At 40.1% G+C, this 25,294-nt stretch overlaps 1 protein-coding gene across 7 annotated transcripts in view; it reads right to left on the minus strand.

The window, feature by feature from the left end:
- The window catches only part of GLRA2 (glycine receptor alpha 2), a 166,529-nt gene that overhangs the window by 53,990 nt on the left and 87,245 nt on the right, over positions 1–25,294 (minus strand). The gene's annotated exons all lie outside the window — the stretch shown is intronic.

Here is a 25,294-nt window from a genome sequence, read left to right on the forward strand (position 1 = left end):
ATTGGGAGGGAGTAGACTATACTTAAGGGTTATTTAAATCAGCGGTTCTCAAACTTGGGCCGTTGCTTGTTCAGGGAAAGCCCCTGGTGGGCCGGGCCAGTTTGTTTAACTGCCACATCCACTGGTTCGGCCATTCGCAGCTCCCACTGGCCATGGTTTGCCGTTCCAGGCCAATAGGAGCTGCAGGAAGTGGCACAGGATGAGGGCTGTGCTGTCCGTTCTTCCCGCAGCCCCCATTGGCCTGCAGCGGCGAACCATGGCCAGTGAGAGCCACGATCGGCCGAACCTGCAAACGCAGCAGGTAAACAAACCAGCCCAGCCCGCCAGGGGCTTTCCTGAACAAGCAGCAGTCCAAGTTTGAGAACCACGGATTTAAATAACAACGCTCAGAATTTCCATAGCTTTTCCTACCAAGGGTCTTACAGCAATTTACAAACATTAATTATGCCTCATATTATCTGTGCATGACTAGAAAGTACTATTACCCTTATTTTACAGATGGGAAAACCAAGTTAGAAATTATTACTAAACAACTGGCCCTGGTCCACATGGAAAGTCAGCAACATAGCTGGGAATAGAAAACCAGCTTTCTTGCCTACCAAACTAGTGCTTTAAACACAGGGCTATCCTCACCATCCAGCTACAATTTGCTGAGCACAACTTTTAGGAATTCTGAGGAGCTGCTGAAACCCAGGATAACTTTCATGGTGAGATCACTGCATCATGAACCCATTCCAAATGGGATTTGGGAGAAAATCAGTATTTGTGAGGTAAACAATATTCTAGATTACAAGAGGGAAAGGAACCCTCAACATAAATATGTTCAGTGCTTTTTTATTGTTTATGGTACTTTTCTCTATGCTATGACATGAGACCAGTCAAGCAGTAAAAAGATATTCAAAAGGACTTTCCATTTTTTTTAAGCACAGGCTACAGTAACACTTAAGTGCTTCTTTCCGCACAGCTGCAAGAGATATATTTTGCACAAGGTCTCATTGTCACTTTAATTTTTATTTTGTAAATATATTTGTCAGGTTCACAACACTTTCCCTTTCTAAAAAGCACCTTGAACCGAATGTTGTTCCAACCTCCAAACCTTTGATTATAGTTCAGGATGCTTAAGTGCAGGACCTGCTGACACAATCACTTGACAGCAAGGAAATATCCATGTAAGGAAAGCTTTTTTTAACATAATACCTTAACACCCATATGTGGCAACCAGTTGCACAAACATGGAGCTCCACCTGCAACTCTTGTTCTTCAGCATATAAAGACAAACACTGCACTCACCAAATTCCTGTAACTCACACTCTTAACACTAAAACCGTAATACCAACCAAATCATTAACATTCCTTTGTTGTAAACATGTGCATTGGACTGCGGTCTGATGTTATATGGGCAAAGTCTAAGGCCTGAGTTCAGATTCTATGTTAGGGTATCAGTGGGAGGAATTTTGTTGTGTGCTTTGTGCTTCTTTGTGTGTTTTAATGTGGGGAGGGAGAAAGTAAAGGTTAGAAATGTTATAAAAGGAAAAGCAGCAGGATCGGAACATGGATAAAAGTGTAGACAAGGGAGATAGAAGAATCAGAGGTGATCCCCCAAGATGTGGCCCCAAGTGAAAGGAGAGATGATGGTGCTGAAAGAATCATATTCCCATTCCTCATGAAAACATTACTTTTTTCAAAAGCCCACTCAAGTCACTCATGAGTACATTTGATCTGTAAGTAAATTTGCTCACTCACATCTCTAGTCTTTTCCCCACCTCAGCCCCAACTCATCTCAGCAGGTGCTCTCCTCCTCTCCATCTGGAGGCTGCACTGAGGAAAAGAAGGTAACTAAGCAGAAGAAGAGAACTTCATTACTTTCTTCTCTGCCCAGTATCCCCTTTTGTATCTTCTTCTGGTCTCTTGCAGGTTTAATGACCGACCACACCTACATCTGTGTAACCTAGCTAGCTACTAGATGAGCCCCCTTCACTTTAGTGTAAGAGCTTCTCTCCTTTCATAATGTGTTTATCAAAAATCTGAGGAGGAAGGCAGAGGCAATATCTTCTCATTCCCCAGCATGCAATGGGCAACAGCTGGAGATATTCAACTTCTTCAACCTAGGGAACCTACCTTGGTCTCCTTTCTTTTTTCTCAGTTGGCTGGACTAGCAGCAGCATGATGTCTCTGTCTTTGCAACAGCTCCTGTTGTCCTAAAGACAGCAGGAGGCACCATAGAGAGAGAGACCCAGTCTACTGCTAGTGCTGATGGCTGATAGAATGCCACCGCCTTTATTTCCTACTTTACAAGGCCTCATGACATCTCAGCAGATCACAGCCTATTGGTTGCAATCCCCCACCTTAGTGCTACATATCATTCTTATTCTGAAAGCACTTGAATTTGTTTCCAGTATGTATGTGAATATACAGGCTCATTAGGCCATTTCTAAACACTGAAGAAAACGTACAAGCTAGAAATAACTAGGTAAATGTATTTTGTGGAATGAACTTTAATTGTGCAGAATGGAAAACACAGAATTTTAGATGCAACCTAATTCAAGGTTAAGGCATAAAATGAAAGCCTTGGTTTTGCATGGATTTTCTGACTGGATAGACTTGTATCATATTTGATCAGAATGTTCTATACAGTTATTTTCAGAAGGTCCCAAGTGGATGGCTAAGTAGCATTGTAAATAGAGTTTGAGAACACTGATTTTTAACCACATGGATCTACACATTGCAGTGGGGCATGTCTCTCAATCTTTAGCAGAGTTTAGATATTACTTTTAATGCAATACTTATTTGACTGTGACATGGAAAAGCCTGGAAAGATTTTGCATGTCATTGTCCAGCTATACCGAAAGGACAGGAGACACTTGATATGGTTTTAATCAGGCTGCAACTTTATTATTAGATGTCTGGAACTACCTGGCAAATAAAAGTGTACAGTGCAGGTAACCCCATGTTCATTCAATAACTCCCCAATGGGCTTCCCCCAGCCCCCACTCTTTTTCCATCCAGGTCCTCCAGCCAACCCATTGCTGGGACCTTGCTATCCACTCCTCTCATAGGAAGGTTAAGGTGGGCTAAGAAAGGAGGGGTGCACTCCCTGCCTTACCAGTCATAAGAGCCCCTCCCACCCCATTCCATTGCTCTAACCAACATCTCCTTTCTAAGTCCTTTACCAAGGCCTTCGTCTGGTCACTGTACCTTCCCTGTGGAGTAACTGCACTGGACATCCACCCCACACTTACATGATGAGTTGCAACATACAGCCTAATTCTCTTTATGCCACAACTTAACAGAGGCCTCCCCAAACCCACTGTGGGGAAGGTGAACCCTCCCCCCACATACACATACACTCCACCTAGGCCAATCTGATGGTGAGGAAAAATTCCTTCCCAGCTCCCCTAAAAAGGGGCAGCTAGCACAATGCCCACAGAAGGTCTTGACCGAAACTGGTATTTCATCACCTAAAAGGGAGGGAGGTTGGGTACTGCCTCAGTCTGCTCCATGTAAATGGGGGCTTCACCACACTGGGCTGCCTGTTTTAAACCTTTCCACCCTTCCAGTTCTCAGGGGATGAGTCCACATCACCAGGCTGACCCCTTTTCCCCCATTTGCAGCAGTTTCTGACCTCTCCCTCTCCCTCCCCTACTTTGGCCAGCCAGACAACTTCCTTCCTGCTTAAAGGTATGGTGAGGTCATTCTGAGTGAGAAGAGATTGAAATGATCAGGGCATGATAAAGGTATATTAAATAATGCATGTTATAAGGAAGGTAGGTCTCATGCTTCTAGTTATGCTTCTCATAACAAGGACAAGGGATCATTCAATAACACTGAAAAGCAACACATTTAGGGAAATACTTCCTCTTACAGAATGCTTAGTTAGACAGTGGAACACATTATCACAAGATTGCATTCAAACCAAGCGCTCAGTAGGATTATAAAAAGATATATCAATGAGAACATCCACATTAATATTAGATAAGACAAAAATAAGAGCTATAAACCTTTATGTCCCACGGCATAAGCCAACCACTAACTAGAGCAAGGAAGAAACTACCCCTATGGCTAGGTTATGCTATAGTAGTCCATTATGGAGTTTTTGTACTTCTTCTAAAGTATCTGGCACTGGTCACTGTTGGAGATAGGACACTGAACTATATCAGCAACCCCTCTGATAAGCCAATTCCAGCATTCCTATGAAAAATAGCTTGGAACTAAGGAAAGAAGATTCTATTGAAATTTACCAAGCTGGAGTTTAACTTACAAACCATTAAGAACTATTGCTCCATAACTGATTCCCTCCTCTTACCTCTTAAGACCATATTGAGACAAAGCCTCCTATGGAGAAGAGCAATTCCCTTGTTATAAGCTGGTTTACCTATTTAATTAACTTCAGGGCTTTACAGAGACAAACATGATTAAAACACAGTTTGAGAAGGCTTTCAACACTTCCATTTATTATAAATGATATTGTTTAATCACAGATTTCTCATGCTTAGGCTTTGGAGTTTTTTTAATTGGTGTTTTATTGTGGTTTGGTGTGATTAGTGCAGAAGCCTTGTAATAATCAAATAATATGATAGTCTAATCTAATAATTTGTGCATGCATATGATATTCAGGGGAATTATTATAAGTATTTTCTCTCATTACAATGTTATCAAAACCAGGAAGCCTTGTTACCTACCTGTGTTTTAGGATCATGACTTTTCACTGCAAATATATTTAATGATATTGTATGCAATAGACTGTAGTTGTATGTTAAAATAATTAACTCCACTGAATGACCCTTTCAAGGGACCTTGTCATTTCCTGTTTTTTTTTAATAGCAATTTTTTAAAAAACAAATTTTGGTTTAAACTGAAAACCAGAATCCCTGATTACAGACAAGGACCAGCTATGTGTTAGCCAGACAAGCCTTTTACTTTCATTGATTGAAGTAGAATAGGGGTACTGCTAAACCTTCTCCTTTCTAATAGTTTTGTATTTCAGGTCAGTAGGACAACAAATTGGAACAATTTAAGGGTGTAACCTGTACATCATTGGACATTAAGATGGGAATATGCCTCTTAGCATGCATCCCTGAAGTATAACTCCCCATTAACACAGAGAGACAGAATAATATGAAGAACCGTAACACAAGTATCATTACTCAGAATTCTTTGATCTATCACATCATTTGGTGCTTAATTTGATATTTCTGAATTTCAAAGCCATCTTCCTCCCTCCTCTCCCAATGTAACATTTTGAAATACAATACCTTCTTATGTATACTAAATGTCATGGAGGCACTGTCATACAGTTTATGCCTAAATACCTAGTATTTGTTGCAGAAGATCTCATCGTCTAATCTAGTAATTTACTTCTGGCAATGACCAATACTTGACACTTAGAGGAAGTGTTCTTCTACAAAGCACTTGGCTAATTGGCTTGGCAGAATTCGATTTTTTTTAGAAAATTTTGATAGATATCAATGTTGATTTTAAAGCATTTTTTTTAGATTTGCATCAATTTAAATTTCCATAGTTGTACAAAATTATTGGTTTTAATCTTTTTTTTTAATTTTTATCTATTTAAAGTTTCACAGTTATAGGAAATTATGGTGGGATCAGCCAATGGGGAGTCAGACAATAATTAAAGAAAATAGCTGTTGAGACTCAAAAAGTTAAAGCTTATATTTTTTAAAGCACAAATTGTTAACATCACATTTAAAAACATACAAAGTAAATACCGTAAATAAATTTCTAATATATTCTGAAGGAGCATTTTTCTTGTTTTGCCTATCAGTAGATTTTGATTATTATTGGTGGAAATATTTTTTTGTCGGTTGTGCTTGCATGGTGAAATTGATGTTTACCAGCATTTCCCAATAAAAATCTAATCCTTCCAAGTCCACTAACAGAGCAGTTATGATCATAGAAGAATTACTCATTACAGATGTTCAGATAAATAATCTATGAAATTTCATAGATTACTGACATAGCCCCTGACATGATGTGCTTTTCTCATGGTATTTGCAGCTCACTTTTCTAGTTTGAAAAATAATCATGACTTTTGTTTTTGTTTCTTTTGTAACATTTTTGTAATTACTGTTTTGGTCTGTGAATTGTTTTAGAGTTTTTTTTAAATCACAAAATCCATGCTAAAAAGTCTTGTAAACAGTCAGATTCCTTCCACCTATATTAATGAGCCCTTCTCAGAGACATTAGGCTACAAGGATTGGCCTGCTCCTTGTATAGCTCTGCTACTTTACATTGATCACTGCAGAGTTTAATGCTTATCTTGGCTTCATTAAACTGTGAGGATTAGCAGATGTGTCCAGGCTGACATGGTTTCATGAGCTGTAATATACCTTCAACACCAGCAAATTGCTGCTAATGTAAAAAAGGTAAATAAATGTCTGTTATCATTTGTGATTTACATCATATGTGATGTCCACCTGTCAATATCTCTGTGTATTTTTCACAAAGAATTTCTTGCATGTGTAAACTGGAGTACAAACCAGTATATAACCTATTATGCAATGTTACATATACAAACTGTCTATTTTTGGAGTCCGGACAATTGTGTAAATCAGTATTAAGAATGAAAAGTGGATAACTGCTATCATGTATTGTTTAATTACTGCTTTTATTCTTACAGATCCCACCCAAGACCAATATTTCATGGGGGAGGGGGCATTTTGCTAACAGCAGTAGCAGTGGTATGTACCCATCCATGCAGTCACAGTGTTTTCAACTAGTGAGCCTGGAGAAAATCCATAGGGAATTGGGATATGATTTTGGACATCAATTTGTACATAGTTTCAATATTGAGATAGAAAGAAGAACTAGTAACAACTTCATTATAACACGAGGCTCTTCCTGGTAACAAATAGATAGCAACATAAGACCCCCTTTAACAGCACAAACAGTAACTGTTAATATACAGAATTTATGTCAAGATATTCATGAGCACTGCATCAGCAGTGCTAAGTCACTGTTTCCACTATGTGTCAACAATATCACTAGAGTTATAAGACTTTGCAAGACAGCAAATACTCTATAAAGACACTGCCTCACCTCTTAGAAGTTTTCTGCCACCTACACAGAATTTTGTGCTGCTAGACATCCTATTTAGGCTAATACGGCCCCTCGGGCAGTGGATCAACTGTTTTCAGGTTCCTTTCTTCTCCTCAGAAGAAGAAATTATGATGGAAGGAGAGGATCTTTGGGGAACTTTCTGATTTTTTTTCAAGCTTTACCCTTATTCTCTCTGCTCCCAAATAATGCCATAATTGAATGAATATTTCCTTGTTTAATTGAACAACAGTTCTCTCCCACTCTACCCAAATGTTACCTTTTAATCCCCTTTTATAGTTAGAAAACTAGTTTCCTTTCTGATCAATAGTTCAGGACCAATATATTTTCATCTTAAATGCAGCTATCTAGTTCTGTGAATTTTAAAAGTCTTTCCCTTACAGTTTTAGCAACAGATGTCTTGCAAATCTTGAAACTACTGGTGATCAATGCAATACATTATTTGAGAGCTGGATTTCCAAGTATTCAAGAGGTATAAATAACTGGTTTCTGTCTCTAATGAATCTTGAGATAATGTCTGGAGTTATGTTAGAATTCAAGCAGAAAAGCTAGTAATCAGAATGACATGATTTTAAGGTCTCATAATTTGCAATGTACCAGTAGTAATAATGAATGCTTATACTATATGAAATCTGTGTTTTCAAGAAGCACAACACATTACATTCTAGCTGTGGGTGTTCAGTAAAATACTTTTCTGCTTATCTCACAGACTGCAAAGCTATGGCATAGGCATATTTATTACTCAGTCTAAAGATACTTTTCTGGCACTGGTCCAGGATTGAATACAATAAATCCCAAACCCTTGTTATTTCAACCTTTACTTCTCTAGTGACCCATGTCTGAGGCTCCCAGAAGACTCTACCCCCAGCTAAAGACTTTCTTTCTTTTTTAAACTCCTTTAGTGAGTCCTGCATGGCAGGTCACACAACCGCAGATGGAATTTCCCTCTCCTCCAATCCCCTGTGAGCCTGACCCAAAATATACATGCGAAAAGATGTCATAATTACAAGTTTTAAGAGAGTCTACTGGGGCTTCTTTACCTGACCTTACATTTTCTGGTGAACAGCTCACTGTAGTTCACTTCTCATCATCATCACTGTCATTAATGGGCTGATCTTCATTCATGTGTAATAGTGCTATCTCCTGTCTCCATTTCTACCCTTAGGTAATGGCACAATACCCATCATTTGTGGATAGTGACTGTTTCTTTCAATACTGCATTTGTCTTCATTGAGAATTGTAACATATTATCTACACCGTTTTTTTAGTTGTGTCAGACAAGTGAAGTAAAATAATGGTGCCTTAGCATCTGAGAAAACCTGATGTCATGGCAACATGTGATATTATGCAGCCCTATTAAGGTCTTTTTCCTTCAGCAGTTGGCAACCAAATAAAAACATGCACTCACCTCTCCATATAAACACCTTTAGTCAACAGATTCCTGGCCACACTACAAGACTCCAGTTGTACCAATCACAAAGCTTATGGGCTTTGCTGGAACAGGGCCAGAGTGCTCATCACATGACAAGACTGAGCCCCAACAGAGCCATGCCAGCAAAGACGACAAGGTGACCTTTGACAAATGGAAGTCCTTGCAATATTTCCAGGTGCTATTACTTTATTTGTTTTGAATAACACCAAGCAGAAGCCTCCTTTGAGTAGATCTAAACAAACAGTAACATCTAATGCCATTTCAAATGATTATTATTTTCCTTTGTCAAAGTGTTAGTTCCTTGCCTAAAGCAGATAGGAGAAACTCAGATCCCTCCTTGCCTATATGTGTATTTTTGTCTGTGGTAGTGCGTGTCAGAATAATGAGTTGCATCAAGGGGGAAGGTACAAAGGTGCCATTTACACTCGATGATTCTCAGCTGGCCCAGTCCTGAGCCAGTCCCCTACCTGGTTGCAGTTCTGTACACTGCACTTGTAAGGACACTCTGACCCACTTTCCCATGGCTATGTTCCATTCATTGTGATGTGGGTGTAAGTATGTATGTGTGTGTGTGGGAGCATAGAAACCATTACAAAGGCTCTATGCCACCCAAGGATCTCACACTGGTGACTCCTCAAGTAGACAGGTAAACTGTCTTTAGGGCTGTTTTGTGGTGCTGGAATGGTGCAAAGCCGCTTTGTGGCTGAGGATGCATCTCAAAGTCTTTGGTTACTTTTGCTCCCATTTACCAATGTTTGAAAAATGACACCATGACCCTTGGGTGAATAATGATGACACATTTACAACTGGAGACTTCTTCTCTTTCATTCTTTTACTGAGCAGGGCAAATGTGAATGTCATCTATATAAGTCAACTTGTCTTCCCAAGAAAAATAGAACAGACAGTTTGCATTATGGAGAACCTGTTATAGCTGTTATAGCTCCTGAGCTCATTTTGAAAAACAATTTTATAAGAAGAAACTCTTAGGTTGTATGAAGTCAGTAAGAAAATGGAGTGAAAGATGCCCATACAAGAGTGATTCAAAAGAAAGTCTTAAAAATAATGTCCACATTAAAATATTTTTAAATGCCATGGTGTCATAAACAGATAAGTAAGAGTTAATAGAACAGAAGTGCTTCATATCTCTTTGCCGGAAAGGGTTAACAAGAACAGTGAGCCTGGCTGTCACCTGACCAGAGGACCAATCAGAGGACAGGATACTTTCAAATCTTGAGGGAGGGAAGTTTTTGTGCTGTGCTGTTAGTTTTGGTTGTTGTTCACTCTGAGGGCTCAGAGGGACCAGACGTGCAACCAGGTTTCTCTCCAATCTCCCTGATACAGTTTCTTATAGATCCAGAATAGTGAGTACGAGGTAGATAAAGCGAGTTAGGCTTATGTTTGATTTCTTTATTTGCAAATGTGTATTTGGCTGAAAGGAGTTCAAATTGGTATTTTGCTGAAAAGATTCTAATTTGTACTTGTATACTTAGACTGGGAGGGTATTCCCAGTGTCTATAGCTGAAAGACCCTGTACCTATTCCATTTTAAATTTACAAAGCTAATTTTTACTGTTTTTTCTTTCTTTAATTAAAAGTTTCTTGTTTAAGAACCTGATTGGTTTTTTATTCTGGTGAGACCCCAGGGGACTGGGTCTGGATTCACCAGGGAATTGGTGGGGAGAAAGGAGGGAAGAGGGAGAGAGAGGCTGATTTCTCTCTGTGCCAGGATTACTTTCTCTCAGGGAGAGTCTGGGAGGGGGAAAGAGAAGGAGGGGGAAGGTGAATTTTCCTCTCTGTTTTGTGATTCAAGGAGTTTGAATCACAGTGATCTTCCAGGGTAACCCAGGGAGGGGAAGCCTGGGAGAGGCAATGGTGGGGGAAAGGGTTTACTTTCCTTGTGTTGAGATCCAGAGGGTCTGGGTCTTGGGGGTCCCTGGGCAAGGTTTTGGGGGGACCAGAGTGTACCAGGCACTGGAATTCCTGGTTGTTGGCCGCGCTACAGGTTCTAAGCTGGTAATTGAGCTTAGAGGAATTCATGCTGGTACCCCATCTTTTGGACGCTAAGAATCAGAGTGGGGAATTGTACCATGACACATGGTCTACGTGCAAAAATAAAGATAGTTGTTCAGCACCTTTAAGAAATGCAGCATGATATTAACATTCACAGCTGGCATTTTGTTCCTTCAAGTAAGTTATCTGAAACTACGCCAGTGAAATAATGACAATGGTAGCATCATTTGCACTCATTTTGTAAGAGGCTTTGTTAAATGACTATTGTTTCTGACATAATGACATTTTTGAATTACTTATGTATAAAATGTGGGTAGGTGGTGAGAAGGGAATGAATGAGTGTGCCTCTTAGCACATACTGATTCACTGCTTTTTCTGTTGTTCTCTAAAAACAATGTTTAGTTTTAAACCTTTGCTTAAATTACTACAATTCCTGTTCAAGTTTTAATCTGGAAAAATAATCTGTATTCAGGGGACTGATTATTCTGCCAGTTTTAAGGACATGGCTCCCAAAAGGACATGTGTGCAGCTGATGGGATAATCAAGCCCCATTAGTGCAAAAATGGCCACATGGCAACCTGTAATATGTTCTGTACACTTACTCCAGAAACTATTAAGCATGCTTTTATAAATCAACCAGCACACTGATTCTGTGGGCTGGCCTACATTACAAAATGCACAAACCTTATCATGAACAGCCAAGTTAGCTGACATGATGCTAATCATAACAGGCTGGTTACTGTAGACGAGAGCAGATCCTATTCAGAATCATCTAAGAAGATATCTCTGATTGTCAGCTAACTGTTTAATGACACAATATGCTGATCCAATCCTGAAATCAGTTTCCCTGATTTACACTCTTTGGTCACTCGTGCTCACCATTGTCTCAGCTAACATGACTTTTCACAATTTTCACATGCAAAAAATTGTCTAGTAAACATAAGACCCCAATAGACTTTTCCTCAGCTCTCCAGAGAACATTTTACCCTTTCAGCCTGTTTAAAACATTCCATTCTAGCAACTGGCCTATTCTGCACACTCTTGATCACACCAGGGATGTCTACACCAGGCCTGAGGCTTGGTCTACACTAGAAACTTATGTCAGTATAACTATGTCACTCCGTGGTGTGGAAAATCCATACCTCTGAGTGACACAATTATACCGACCTAACTCCTGGTGTAGACAGTGCTATGTCAATAACAGGACTTTCCCCATTGATATAGCTATCACCTCTTGGGAGGTGGAGTCCTACACCAATGGGAGAAGCTCTCCTGTCATCATAGATAAGGTCTTCACTGAAGTGCTAATGATGCAGCTGTGCCACTGAAGCATTTTAAGTGTAGACAAGCTGTGAACTGCAAAGAAGGAAGAGAGAAGCACATTCACTGTATTTACATATGCTGTGTGATTGAGAAGCCCCAAATACTAGAGAAAAAACATTAGAAATAAGCTATTCAGCATTTTGCTTCTCTGCTTTTTTAAGAGGAGTTTATTATGTTAAATCTTTTACAAGTAATAAAACTCATGGAAGTTGACTGGTTTAGAAGCCTGAAGCTGGTGGACCAAATTTTGATATAAAATACACCCTTCAAAAATGCTTATGGATCTTTGAAGTTCTCCTTTATGCAAACAAGACTGTATTTAAACAAACAAACTGATAAGTAGGCACAGTTTGAATGTGCAAATGCCTCTAGGGGATACAAAACTTGGAGTTTGTACGCGATGGATGAATAGAATATATTTGCACATGAAATTCAGGCAGCTAGTTTTGGCCAGTGTGACAGAAAATTGGTCAACAAGTTCTAGATCCAGCAGTTCATGCACTTATGCAAGTGTTTGTAAGCTTTTTTCCCCTTTTTATCTGATTTGGCTACTCTCTTCATGTCTGGCCGCTTTGGACATAGTTTCTTTTCCAAAATTGGAACAGTGTTCTGAATGATCTTCCTATCAGGAGCTGTGATAGACTACATCCAGTAGCTGTTGTCGGTGTTGTCTATACGTCAGAAGAGCAAGGAATGGATCTTCCTGCTGAAGGATTTTCTTGGCTGTCTGTACAGCTTTCTCAGCCTCTCCATTCACTTGTCAGTAATTTGGGCTGCTAATAATATGATAAAAATCATATCTCACTTGGACTGACAAATTCCACTACAGTGAATTGTGGGTCCATCACTAGTTGTTCAGGAATACTAAAATGAGCAAAAGCGTACTTCAATTTCTCGATAACACTGCAACATGTTATATCTTTCATGTGCGTTATTCTGGAAAAATAGTCCACTAGGACCAGGTAATAATGTCCTCTGAATCTGCAGAAATCTGTAGCTGGTTTCTTCCAAGGTCTGTCTGATACAGGTATTGTTTTTCCGTATGGTTCAGCATTGTCACTTAGGGTTATTTGTACTGGATCTCCTTTAAAAAGTCCAATATCACCAAATACTCCATAGAATTCTTCCCCCTTTCTCATCAATCCCAACATAGCTGTCACATTGTGGCTGGGAAGGTTATGGGTCTTTGTTCCTTTGATCACATACAAAGACAAAAACTTTGCATTCAGAATGTAAGTTGTTCTGCAGTAAACTAGCCCATATAGTTCAGTATACCTCCACGGCTAAATCAGAGGAAGAGGGGTTGAAGGTGCTTGTAAGTCCCTTCTGATATGACTGTCATGTCTGCTCGTGAATCAATTTTAAAGTCAACAGTCTTTCCATTACTATTCAGTTTCACTCTCCAGACAGTCTCTGTGATTATATGTGATCGATTCCAGAAACAATCACTTTTGACTGTCTATATTGTTAGTCAACTCCTGACTGCTTTGGTGTGACAAACAGCTGCAAAATATCCATAAATTGTGCATTTATTACATCTTTTGCCTTTGGCTGGACTCACATCACTTGGACTATGAATTTTCCCACATCTTGTGCATGTAGTCTGAAAGGTTTTGTAGTTAATCTTGATTTGTCCTTCTTAGCTTCATGGGTCTTATGATACTTAATTTTACTACTCATGCTGAGTCTTTTTATATCTTCTAAGCTAGCTTCTTGTTTCTCAAATCTGGTAATTTGCTCTTGGTTTTGCTGTTTCGCCAGCTCAGACTGCTTTGCTAATTGAATAGCTGTGTGCAGGGTTAGATTCTGCTTGTAATTGTAGCTGCTGTGAAAGATTTTTATTTGCAAACCCTATTATTAATTTCACTCTCATAATTTCATGTTTTATAGGCCCCTAATTACAGTTTTCAGCCAATGTATGTAAAGCTCTGATAAAAGATTCAACCGATTCCCTTGGATGTTGAATTTTCTGGTTACACATGCCCTTTCACAAACCCCATATCTCTGAGGTATGAAGTATGCATCAAACATAGCAAGAACCCTTTCATACTCATCTTTGTAACTGTCTTTAGTAAAGGTCAAAGATTTAAAGATATGCCCTATCTTCTCCCTACAGCATACATTAAAGAGATACCAGGATGTCTCCAGTTTCCTTGTGGAGTTTGATTGCAATGGAAAATCTTGCAAAATGTTGTTTCCAGTCTGTCCATTCTAAAGGCCTGTGAAAACCGAAGTTCTCTTGGGCATTGAAGAGTGGCATGTTGATGAGATCAAGCCTGCAACTTTGTTTTTTTTCTCCTGTTTGCAAAATTTGTTGCTGCTTTGCTTCTGTTTTCCTCTGGCAGTTAGGTTGCCTTTACTTCCAACATCATGTGATGTACCAGATATGGACTGGTTACAGAGCTTCCATTATAGAGAGATACACGAGATGCTTACCCTTTTAGACACTTTAATACACTGCTCACTCTGGCTATTACCTGCTCAGATACTAAACATGGCACTGCCTAATGGCTGAATATTCTAATGCAGTTTTACATTCCATTACAGCAGCTGAGCAGGAGTTTTATGAATGCCAGTGGTGCCTAAATGTTGGCCTTAACTGCCTAAAGTGGCAGCTGGGTACCTAAGTTCCCCCTCTGGGTTACTACTCTCCTAGCCGTATGATAGACTGTCTTTGTGTAATTTTGATAGCTCTGTGGCAGATGTGTGAACACTGGCTTAGTTCTAGGAGCTAACATATAAGACAAACTACTGGAATCTGCTTTGTCTTTAAGCAAGTGATAAAGTGTTATTACAAGCACTATGTCAGAAAGGAATACCCAAATGTTCTCAGGGGTTTGCCTTATCATCAATCACAGACAAGTCAGAAGCAGCTGGAGCTTGTCATTTTTTCCAAAAGGGGACTGAGGTCTTGTTCACTTTTACTCTTCAGTCTATATCAAGACCACTTCCACTCAGTTCCTCAAGAATGTCCTTTATTTGGCATACAGCAAGTCTACGCTGAGTTGATTGGACTCAAGCACAGAGGTGGGGTATAAGGCATACCACACATCCAAAGTTAAGCAGATAACCTCTTCCTTTATATACATTTACACATTGCAGTGCATTGACTATATGTTGTATTGCATGTTTTGGGATTGGCTTGGTCACTTTGTAGGAACAGCAAAGAGTCCTGTCGCACCTTATAGACTAACAGACGTTTTGGAGCATGACCTTTCCTAGGTGAATACCCACTTCGTCAGATGCATCTGACGAAGTGGGTATTCACCCAGGAAAGGTCATGCTCCAAAACGTCTGTTAGTCTATAAGGTGCCACAGGACTCTTTGCTGCTTTTACAGATCCAGACTAACACGGCTACCCCTCTGATACTTGACTTTGTAGGAAGTAATCCTTGTACAGCACGCTCTGTCCATGCCTGACTTACTCTTTACCTCATCTCACACTCCAGGCTTATCTTATCCATTGTTATCCTGTCCACTGTAAATGGTTCCCTGTGTGTTCCCCCTTCTCTTAGCTAGTACAGCCATTCTGTTTCCAGCCTGCTGATCCACTTACCACTCTAATCCTGACTCCCAACAAATGAAGTCTCACCCCACTCAAGTACTCATGTTAAGCCAGGTCTACACACTTGTGCCAAATCCTTCCTCTCCTGCTGTGCTGTTTCAGTGTTTGCCCCAGGCTTCTACCCTGTCTCAGGCTTTGGTGTCCTCACTGTTATGGGAAGTCTGAGGTTCAGCCAGCTTCTCTGCACACCCTTACTGAAATCATAATAGAAAACAATGTGAACTTTGCTTTTGGGAAGCTAAGACATTGTGAAACTGTTCATTCTCATTCTCTTAGTGTTCCTGTATGTGACGCCACCACTTAATTCTTGTTCTTTTAAATGACACTTCTTTTGCTTTGCAAGTTTTAGTTACTATTATCTAAATCTCACTTTCTTTTGGCAGCTTAGCTACCTGCAGCACATAACTGGTCTTTTCTTTTGAGGTCATTCATGTGAGTGGACTGGATTGTTTACAATTACTGACTCCTTATACAGGCTAAAAATATCAGCTCTGTTAATGCCATTGTAGATATTGTTCATGAGAGGATCAATGAATTCATGGCTGCAAACATGCCGATAGCCACCAGACTGCATGCACAAGCAATACTGGAGAAAGAGCCAAAGACAGAACATTCTTTATCTGAGCCAGATTCAGCTTGACTCTTAAGCAGGTGTATAATGGCTGGGGAGTTGAAGAGGGGGTGAGGTTGGGGGGAGGGGCATATCAGGTATAAGGAAAATCATTCCCCTTTTATGGTGGCCATAAAGGCCAGGCCAAATTCCAATCCTTGTACTCAAGGGAGAACAGGGAGTGCAGAGTGCTCCAGACGCACAGGGATCATGTTCAATTCATTGGATCCACTCCCACATGCACCAACTATAAGATAGTTGGCTGCACAGGGCAGGATTCAGCTGCACCCCATAAAAGAGTACAGTAGGCCTAGTAGTTCTGGGAGGAAGAATGTCTCCTACTGCTTCCACAGGGTAGTATGGCTTTGCAAGGACCCTTGCTACAGACCGCTTCTAAATGGCACAATCTCTCAATCTCTGTTCATAGCAGCACTAGAGCTTTAATCTCTTATAAGATAGCCCCAAGACAGCATGCAAATGAGTAGAGATTTATGAAATAAGGTGAGCTCACTTCTCACAGGTTAGTGTTTGGATATGTTCTTTCATTTTTATCCATGCAGATTTCCAATTCACAGTTCCACATTGTATCTTCAGTCCAAAGACAGGTGTAAATATATCTACTGCTAGTCAGATATTTCTCTGGCCAATATTAGCTGCTTCATTGCTCCTGAGGGGAGCTGGTAACCATAAGGTTCCAATAATATCATGAATAACTGCCTGAAAGAATTTGGAGGATTGTTTTCTTTTAAATAGCTGGAGTTACTACAACCAAAATGGGTCATAGATCGATCGTCAGACAAAATATGAAGAGCTAAGGTCATCCCTGCTGTAATTCTATTGACTTCTGTGGAGCTGAGGCTATGTCTCCATCAAATTTTCTGCATTGCCATGAAGGAAAGTTTTGGGGGTTGTTAGTATTTTACTTGAAATTACTGGAATTAGTCAGCACTGGCATAGATGTCATTCATTCATTGGCTTAATCCCAAGTGAAAGTTGAGTGCATTCCACAGTTTGTAGGTGAAGGGGGAGTTTTCCTTTCTTGGTTTAGGGTTGGAGTCAGTGAGGGAGACTGAAATCTTTCCATTTGGTTGTAGGCTTGTGGGAAGGGTATGATTTTGGCCAACTTTTCTTTAAAGTCACATTTGGGAAGGTTATTAAGGGACATTATGTTTTCAGTGGTATTCCTGGAAAAAGAGTTGAAACTAACATGAGACTTTCTCTGTGATGTTTGAGCTAACAGATTTTCTTCACTTAAGTAAGTTTTGATTGGGAGTTTGTTTTTAACTAATCTGAGTAAACCTAGTTAACGGAGAAGTTTAATTCCTATAAAAACAATTTGTCTATATGGGTTTAAACCCTGGATCACATCTCTCACAAAGAACAAGGGGAGAAAGTTAAGGTTTTTCCCCCCCTTAGATCATTGTTTTGTTAGTACTTGTGTTTAATGCTCTGTGGATAGTTGGCATGTGCATTTATAAATTGAAGCTTCTCATGTGAGTCTTGCATCACGCAAAGCTTTGCCAAGAAAGAGAGCAGGAAGCCTTGAGGGATTTCAGTATGGAATATAGAATACTAAGCCCCTACCACCCATCTCACGAAAAACAGATGTTAGTCAAACCAAACCTATCAGCATTAGACAATGAACATCATTTTCAGTTTTATGATGCAAGCATGAGTTCAAATCTGTTGTTTCTTTACTTGGCACAAAGCAAAAGGGGCTGTTTTAAGGGAGTGGTTTACGGATTCTGGGCCAAATTGAGGTCCATATTGTTGATAGTTGGAGTGATGTTGACAGGCCATTCTACAGCAGGAGCCCTTAGAGGAACGGTTGTGGACTTCGGCAGAATTTCTCCTGGAGCTTGGGAGAGTGCAGGCTAGACACACATCCCCCCCACCCACTTCGTAAAGGGGCTCTTCCACATCCTATGCTGGATTAGTTCTAATGGCCAGTGTAGGGGACATGACTTTCTATCCCAGCCCCTTTTGATGTGGCTTGTGCCAGTAGCAGCGCTAGACTGGTCCAGGACTTATGTTCAAGGAATACAAAGACTGACTGGGTACAGATACTGTTCAGGGTACAAAGGAGGAGAATGACTTCTTGTGTCCTCTTCCACCACATCCCTCTACTTGTGTACCTTGGGCTGGGCATGATCTATAACTATAAATATTACTAGTAAAATACTGCATGGAATGTACAAGTCCTGTTCTGTAAAGTCTGTTACATTTTAAAACAATATATAAGTAACATTTTATATAGCGATTAACTTTAAAGAAAAGGTTTGTGTGGGGAGGGGTTGGTTGGGGTTATGTCTGGAGGTTTTTTGGGAGAGAGGCAGGTTGTTAAAGAAATTACATTTTCACTTTTCCTGCAAGCTAGTACCAGTGTTTTCAGCAATGATTTGAAAAACAAGCAAATAAAAACTCATAAACTCAGCAGTAACCACATTTTACCCAATTTCACTTTGAAATCACAATTTTCAAAGGATTTTGACTAAAACATACACCTCCGATAACTTTCATGCAGATAAGTTTCACATGACTTATGGCTGGATTGCAAACTTTTTTTTTTTAAATTAGCTCCAGTTGTCTAGTATATTACAACTACTTCTGACAGTTCCTTTGCTTTTCCTCAGTCATCTTGTTCACTATATATATTTATCTCGTAAAAAGGTGAGGTCCTATTCAATCAGATGAAACACTTGGTTTCCCAATTTTATATAAATTTGGTTTAGAGTTTTAATTGTAAACTTCCAAATATAAGATTGTTCCTAAATTTCCATAATGAGCAGATTTTCCATTAACTCTATATTTGTTTTTTTATTGTTTTAGATTTTAGAAGACTCTGTGGGACAGGGACTGTCTCTTCCTGTGTGTTTGTACAACACCAACAGAATTGTGCCCTGATCATGACTGGAGCTCACGGTGTTCATGTAATCATCAACATCTTCTCGCTGAACAATATTTATCACAGACAGAAGAGAAAGACAGGCTTACAGAAGCAGTTCTCAAGAAGTGCATGCTTCAGTCTTTACTCATGTTGCAATATCTCACTTGAATGATGCTAAAGGAGAAGCTTCCAATAGCTCCACTTTGACACTCATTTAAACTATTCGGATCTCTTGGATCTGCAAAGGTGGTCTGGAAATTTCATGAGAACAGGCATTCTCCAAAGATATCAGGCACTTCTGTTTCTGGTCACAGCTGGAACGCCTGGGAGAACAACCTTTCTTATGGTATCCTAGCAACTCCACTTCTAGACAGACAAAGTGAAATGTGTGTGTGTGTGTGTGTGTGTGAGAGAGAGAGAGAGAGAGAGAGAATGTTTTCAAAAACTTTAAAATAAATATGCTCACTTCAACTTTGCTTCTAGAAATGGGCATATTAGCAAGCAGTGGAGTGAATTGTTTTTACTTCTGCTTACTTTTGAAGCCACCTTATCTAATTTATAAATTTTAGGCCAGACCAGTCACCTTCAGAAATCTGTTTAAAGACAAAAAGGATGTAAATTCCAATGTAAAGCTGAAAGTCCTTCTTGTATTGCTTTTAACTGCCATTACACATAACGTTTATTCTTAGGTGTTAATGGCTATTACTGAGTATTCTGGGCCCTCTTGGAAGACTTTACTGTGATACAGTTGTAAGCAGAGGTATTTAAATGTAACATAATACAACTTGCCCTGGCAATATTCCCAGAGCAGGAGAAAGCTGTTTGCAACAGTTCCCTGGCAAACTGCATGCTTACTTGTCAAATATACTTTAACACTTACTTTTGTTTTATTCCCATTATTGAATTGTATTACATTGTTGGGGAGAATATTCACAAAACTAAACAAAAAAAACCCCATCTTTTTTAAATCTACTAAGATCACTTACATCAAACTATGGCCCATGGCCTGCATCCAGCCTGCCAGCCATTTTAATCCAGCCCTTGAGCTCCTGCTGGAGAGCAGTGTCTGGGGCTTGCCCTGCTCCAGCACTCCAGCTGAGATGTAGGGGTCTGTGCGGTTTCCAGAAGCAGTGGCATGTGCCCCCTCCCGCTCCTATGTGTGGGGCAGCCAAGAGGCTCCATGCCACATGCTGCCCCCCAGGGCTGCCCAGAGGGGGGGGAAGTGGCAGTTTCCCCAGACTCCGCAGGGGCCCCCATGAGAATGGCTGAGGCTCCCTCCCTGGCCCCACCCGACCCCGTCTCTGCCTCTCTCCCAGAGCATCAGAGCATCCAGCAGTGCCCTGGACAGCTCTGGTGGGGGCCTGAGCTCCTCCCTGCTCAGAGCCATGTGGTAAGGGGGTTGGGACTGCGAGCTTCCTGCCCCCTTACCATGCAGCTCTGAGTGGGGCGGAGCTCAGGCCGCCCCAGGAGCCACGCTACAGCTGTCAAGGGACGCTCCTGGATGAGCTGAGGCTCTGGGTGAGGGGCGAGCCAGGGGTAATGGGACAGGGCTGGGGGGTTGGCTAAGGGGCAGGGAGTCCCAGGGACAGTCAGGGGATAGGGAGGGGGCAGAGGTTGGGGGGGGGCGCTCAGAGGACAGAGAATGAGGAGTTGGATCATGGGCATTCCGGGAGTCTGTCAGGACTTAGCGAGGGGGTGGATAGGGGTTGGGGCAGTCAGGGGACAGGGAGCAGGGGTGGGGTGGGGTCTCTGAAGGACGGTGAGGGGACAAGGAGCAGGATGGGTCAGGGATTCTGACTGGGGGTGGGCAGTCAGGGGGCAGGAAGTGGGTGGGGGTTGGGTAGGCGGCAGGGCCAGGCTGTTTGGGAGGCACAGCCTTCCCTGCCCTAAAGCTCATTCAGCAGTTTCTGGTTTGCAGAACAGAAGAGTCAAGCTGTTAGCTTTTCCGTTAGGGCTACCATCCCTTTCACTTCTCAAATGCCAAATTACAGTCTATATTTAATTTCAGTGTCATAGGGAGATTCATGTCAGGGGAGGGTGACTTCATTAAAAATTAGCCACTGGGGGAGGGATCACATGAGAAGAGCAATATCCTACACCACCTTCCTCCTTCCCAACCCTACCAAGGGAGACCCCTCCCCTCCCCTGAATTTCCTGAGGCTTCAGAGGGGTTAATTCAGTGGTTCTCAAACTTTTGTACTTTTGACCCCCTGCACATAGCAAACCTCTGAGTGTGCCCCCTCTTATAAATTGAAAGCACTTTTTTTATATTTCATACTATTATAAATGCTGGAGGCAAAGCAGGGTTTGAGGTGGAGGCTGACAGCTCGCAACCCCCAGTAATAACCTTGTGACCTCCTGAGGGGTCCTGACCCTCAGTTTGAGAACCTCTGGGTTAATTTAATTTTAGCACTCTGTGTCCATTCACATGGATATGCTATTCGAGCATTTCAGTTTTCACAACATAGGCTCATCCCAGATTCTGGAACAAGCTCAAATGCTCAGTTCATGGGGTAGGTACATAAGCTATACTAAAGACAACCAAAACAACAACAAAATCTATTAGGAAGTGCTAGTGGAATGACTTGTGGATTGTCGTTTCAGTGCCTCATGCTCCCATTCTTCTGTATAGACTGTGCTTCCTGGTCAGACTACATCTTCCACAGTGCACTTTAGTTTCTCCTCTTGAGAAGGGAGGTGGTGCACCTTCAGCGTCAAGCCCGTATTGGAGAATGGGGACACAAAACAATGGAGCTCCAACTCCTGTCGGGCACTGTGGCAGCATATTCAAATAGAAATATACAGGTATTGGCCCAAATATTTTAGTTTTCAAGTCTTTGGTTTGTCAATGAAAAATAAAACCAAAAAGTTTGCACATAAAGCAGACCTTTTTCTCAAAAAAAATTTAGTTTAATCAAAAACCCAATTTTCCATTAAAAAAACCAGCTTCCTCAAGCCAGGTCTTCAGCTGGTGTAAATTGAACTCAGTGGAATCATGTCAGTTTATACCAGCTGAGAATCTGTCCCACTTTCCACAGAGCAGATCTCTGTGGTATGTTCTGCATGTGTTCTGTGCAGATGAAAAAGCTACAGTGCTCATAAACTGCAAGATTTTATCCAGACAAGCTCAGCATTTGATTTTCAGAGAGCGTCTGCAATTTGTTCTATAGGCGACTGGGCGAACTAAAGCATAGGAGAGCATCCATAAGCTTACATCAAATCTTGAGAGCCACATTCTACCCTCATCCTGCATCCAGAACTCCTGCTGAAGTTGTGTAAAAATAGAAAGTAAAAAACAAGTATGGGTGTTACAAAAGGATGAGTTGGCCACTCCTGTTACAGTGACCGGGATATGCCGGCATCTGACTTCATCCTCATTCAGACATGCAGATGAACTACAAAGTCCTCCAGCTAGTGTGCGAATAATTGAGACCTTAGGTACTCTGATGCCATGGTGAAATGTACTATGATGTTAGTCTAAAAGAGATGCTCTTGTTCAAACAGGAATTAATTCAGAAAATTAAGTCTGACCTAGTTATACAGGAGGTCAGACTAGACAGATGATAACATTGGTCCCTTCTGGCTTTATAATCTACAATTGTATATAAATGCCCTCAAAATATAGGCAGATGTATGCAGACATGAAGCCAAGGACTCTGGCACACTACTCTCTGCTATGCAAAAGTATCAACCTGGGTCACAAACAAACAATAATCAAGATGGAATAAAAGCAGCTTATAAACCAAAGTTTTGGGGCCAAATACAGTCAAGTGGTTATGAATTCTGGAAATGTGTAATGATTTCAACTTGCAAGACAATTTTTATATCTGAGAAATATCACAGCCCTTTTCTGCGGTCACTGACTAGACCATACAAGAGCTTTTTTTAAAGGGACAGGCCACTTGGGGGAGGCGGGTGGGAGGGGCAACAATCATGTAGCTACCTGTTGTTTCAGTAATTTTTAGTTCAAATGTCCTCAGTTTACAAGTAAACATGACTCTTTCTTTTCTCTCATTTCCAGCTGCAAGAGTAAAATTGAGTCCTGTTGGTCACACATTTCTTCACCTGTAGTAAAAGTTCTTCATGCTGAATTATGCGCTCTATGCATCCCCCTTGTCTCTATATCAGATCTGCAGTGTCATTTCTGTAACCCACTTGTCCTCAATGGGTTTACCGAAGTGTAACAGACTGGAACTAAAAGAGTTGTTCGGATGATACTTGAGATGGAATATCACCCACAGCTCTCTCATTCTCAGCTGTGTTGACTCTGTAGGTCTAACAGGAGTAAAAACAAATTTTGTGAAAACATTTTTATCAGTGGATCAGACTCTGACTACACACAAGGACCATATCTAGGTAAGAAGGTACCAATTATAAACGGCCACTTTGTAGAGTAAAAATTGAACCTTAGTATTTTCAGTGTTTATGCATTATGCAGGCATTTCTACTTTTTCCTCATATTGTACCCTTGGTCTAAAATTTATTGTATTTGCCCTTTGATTTAAAATTGGTTGTAATATATAGAAGCTTTTGTGAAACTATGTAAAAAGTCATTACTATAGGTGCTTTGACCCAGTTTTGCCTTTTTGGTTTAGGTGTTAGAAATGAAAACCCAGTAAAATAGCCCATGGGGCAAAAGTCTGTGTTCATTACTCTCCCTTTAATCTCCTATTATGAAGCACATAAGCAAAAATAATCTCATACCCATCTCCTAAATATTAATTTAGATTTGCTTCGAGCAATTTCTATACATGTATAGTTACTGATTTATTTTAAATGCGCTTCACTAAGACTAGTTCATTATTTTTTTCCCTCTCATTTATGCTTGGCCAGTTTTCTTCTTTTTGCTGTTTATTCTTTATTTTGTTCACACATGCTAAATTCTACACTGTAAGTTTACTAGTTTTAAATGCCCAAGCCTATGTGCATTTTTATTTTGGCAATATTTTAAAAAAAGACTGTAATAGTCTTTGTTCATTTCAAGTTGCCAAAATGGTTGTCTACATACCTTTGATGCTGAAAAGCTCTCTCTCGGTTTTCTTTCTTCTAAGGCTAAAATTGCCATTGGCACTTCATTGTCTCATAATTAATGAAAACCAGAAACTTGAATTTATTTTTCCTAATCCCTATCATTCACATTTAATGTTACATATACTTGCCCTTTTTTTAAATTCACCTCAGTGAATAACACACACAAATATAAGCAAACAATAAAGCATATCTTTTTGATATCCTCTTTACTAAACATTCCCACTGTCCATTTAGATAGCTGAAATTATTTTGGTCAGCATCATATTAGCAGATGTATGAGATCTAATCCACTTGTTTCTTAAAGTGAATTTAGTGTTCAAGATAGACGTTCAGTCTAGGAATTTGGTACTGCATTGGCATTTCCCTTGTTGGAGCTCCATTTAGCACACTGGGATTTGGTAGGTTCAGGGGTGTACCTGCATGGTACTTAATACAGTATTGGAATTGATCTCCATTTCATTAGCTAAATGAATTTGAATCACTGTACAATATAACTGCTCTTATATCCTTTGCAAGTTATTACTTGACTTCACTTAATTGTTCTGCTCTTTGATTTCAGTTTCAGCAGCAGTACATCTACATATTCTGTGACTGATAATAAAATGGTCATAGAAGCTTTCAAAGTCCAGTTTTTGTTCCTATTAGTGTTCTAATACATCTGTCTTTATCATCAGGATTTTGATATTTAACTATTTGGTGCCTGTGTGGAAGTTATACAATAAGTTAATGAAACAGTTTGTGTTTCATTATGAGTCAATACAGTGCCATGGACAAGCTTAGCCTTAAAGAAAGTAAAAACTGTTAGAGCCCATTGCGGCAACAAATACATACCAGCAACCATTGCTGTATAGTGATACAAACACACAGAACACTACAATTAAAAAACAAAACAAAACACCCTGTTCCTAATCAAAATGCAGATGATATTGAGTTTTATTACTTTCCTCCCATTAAGAATGCTAAAGTTAGCCAATTTTGCTGAAATGGCTATACAGCAAATGGACCTTGGCTTTAATTTGTTCTGGACAAGTGTAAGTCATTGCAAAACATTTTATTTTTCAGTGATGTGAGGAATGTTTTAACCACAAAAGGTATAAAAGATTGTAGAAGTCACAATTTTATAAGAGCAAAAGACTACAACATTGGTTAAAAGCATATTCTGGCTAAGTGGGAAAATAAATGCAGCAATTAGAAATTTTAAAAAAATCACAACAACATCTAACAAATGGGAAAAAGGGGAAGTAGATAGCAATAAATATAAAGTAGAAGTTATGAACTGTAGGAAATTGATAAGGAAAGCTAAAGAGATCAGGGACAAATCCATAACTGGAAGGCGAAGAACAATAAAAGTTTTTTAAGTATATCA

This window comes from Gopherus flavomarginatus, chromosome 1 (genome assembly GCF_025201925.1).
Source record: "Gopherus flavomarginatus isolate rGopFla2 chromosome 1, rGopFla2.mat.asm, whole genome shotgun sequence".
In the NCBI taxonomy this organism is placed as follows: domain Eukaryota; kingdom Metazoa; phylum Chordata; order Testudines; family Testudinidae; genus Gopherus; species Gopherus flavomarginatus.